This window comes from Pinus tabuliformis, chromosome 2_2 (assembly GCF_031772625.1).
Source record: "Pinus tabuliformis cultivar Carrire ecotype Pingquan chromosome 2_2, CPIR1, whole genome shotgun sequence".
NCBI lineage: Eukaryota > Viridiplantae > Streptophyta > Pinopsida > Pinales > Pinaceae > Pinus > Pinus tabuliformis.
This window is the reverse complement of record NC_142300.1, coordinates 1,069,416,255-1,069,418,818: the sequence shown is the minus strand read 5'-3', so window position 1 is coordinate 1,069,418,818 and position 2,564 is coordinate 1,069,416,255.

The window sequence follows — 2,564 nt, the reverse complement described above, 5'->3', positions numbered from 1 at the left end:
CAAATTCCACATTACCTTCCAATTGTCACAACTCACCATCCTAATAGATCCGTTGATACATTGTGAAACTTGTCTTTGAGGTTTCTGCGAGTCTCATGATTATTTAGATTATCTTCCGGATACATCGCATTAGGTTTCTTTTTTTATCGACGTTTCGAACCAGCAACGGTGGTTCATCTTTAGGACAATGCGACGAAGAAACTTAGCCTTTCCTTGCAAACTCTGCAATTGGTGTAGGGATGAAGGAGAGGGTCGATTTACAATAGCCTCAACTTTTAGAGGATCTATTCATATACCTTCTTTGGACACAAAAAAACCAAAGAGCCAACCAAATTCTATGTAGAAGACAATTTATGTGGATTAAGACGAATATTATAGTGTCGACAACGTAGAAAGATTGCTCGAAGGTGGTCTGGATGGTCATGACACTTAGCAGAATGAGTTGGTAAGTCATCTAGATAAGGTTGAACAATGTGTTTAATATCATGAAACGCGTCTGACATTTCTCTCTGAAAGGTAGCACCAGCATTTTCAAGACTGAAAGGGAGCTTCTTATAAGAAAAAGTCTCCCATGGACAGATTCGTCTTGCATTGATCAGCGAGTAATATGTTAATCTTGTTGTAACTAAAAAAACCATCCATAAAAGAGAAGATTTCACTCCCAGCACACTCGTCAGTGATCTAGTCAATAAAGGGAGTGGGATAGTTATATTTATGGCACGCACGATTGATATCACAATAATCAACACAAACTTGGATTTATCCCTAATTTTTAGTAACAGGTACAATATTAGAGACCCAATCTATCAATGGGATAGGGTAAATAAAACAAGCCTTTACAAGTTTTTCAACTTCTCCCTTAATAGTAGTGGCCTTCCTGGGATGCATGGGATGAAGTCATTGACGAACAAGCTTGTTGAAAATGGCAACAAGAAATGCTAAAAATAGAAATGTTATAAATAGCATTTCAGGTACCAGTGTTGGACATAGCAACAAGTAATGAAAAATGGAAATGCTAAAAATAGAATTGCTATAAATAGCATTTCGGGTTAGATTCCAATTTTAGTTAGTCCCTGAATTAAAATTGAGAAGTAAAATTCGAATTTGATCTTGGCAGCTGTTTGAAAAATAATTAGTTAGCTCAGTTATCTGAGTTAGGTCCAGTTAGATTAGTTCCAACAGTTTGTGGAACTGATTGTGAGTTCAGTTAGTTAATGCATGCATGCATGTAACTGCTGCACTTCAGATAACTGAATATTCTCTCATAAATAACTCATGCATGTCAGTTCAGTCAGAGACCCAGTTGAGATCAGAGGAAGGGACAATGTACTATCAGTTGGATGATTTTTCCTATATAGGAAACTCATCCATGCAGAAGGAATTCTCTCCTTCAAGATTGCGCAGTTACTTCTGAGTTTGGTGAGTTGTGTGAGAGGTGAATTCACACAGGTGGCAGCCAGAGGACCCAGGAGAAACTGCGTAAGGAAATAGGAGGCTTGGAGGACTGGAGGAAGGCATATGTTGTGTCTATTCAGTCTATGAGTAGCATTGAGGGATTGTACTGAGAGCTGGATAACTTGTGAGCTAAAGCTTTGTGTAATCTAGACATATTTCCACTTGTATGATATTACAGAGATCGGGGTTTTTAGCTGAGGCTTTCCCCAGAGTATTCTTTTGTGTTCATGTGTGATTGCTTTCTCATTCTCAGTTATATGTGTTCTATTTGATCTTGCTCATATTCGATTAAGCTTCCGCAAGTTTGTTGTAGAAGTAGATCTTGTATTTTTCTTTAGTATATTGCATAATCTGTTGATCTATAGTGAGAAATTCTACATGGCATCGGAGGAAAGGTGATCAAAGGAGAGAATAATATACAAGAAGGGAGAGGTTTGAAGTTTGAGGTTCTTGAATATAGAAATCGAGTTCTTATCACATCTCAATTTCACCAATGGCGTTCAACGGTTTAAGACTCGAGTATGCCCTTGATGGTAGCTCGAATTATATAGTTTGGAAGGATCGCATGGAAGCAGTATTAGAGGATAATGGTCTAAAGGACTTCATTGAACAAGAAGTCCCCAAGCCCGCAGCGGCTAATGCTATAGAATTGGTGGAATGGAAGAAATGTGTGGCTAGAGCAAGGAGAATCCTTTTGGAGGAAGTTTGAGACCACATAGTCTCGAGTCTCCATGGGAAGTAGACATAATTTTTGATGCAAAAAACATTGAAAGATCTATATCAGAACAACAGCGATTAGAGGAAGCTGATGCTGAAAGAAAAGCTTCGAAAAATCAAGTGTGAAAAGGGCGACATGATCTCTACATATCTGAACAAGCTCACCACCTACAGGGATGAGATTGGAAGTGTAGGGATCACGACAGCTGATGATGACATGGTGAGTCTTATGCTCCTCAGTCTTCCAGAGCGTTGGCATAGCTACCAAGACTCGGTAAATGGAAGAGAGAAACTGCTAGATTGGGAACAACTTTGGTCAGATCTGATGCAGGAGGAGATAAGAAGAAGCACCAAAGATGGTTCTTCATCCAAGGAGGATGAAGAAAATTGTG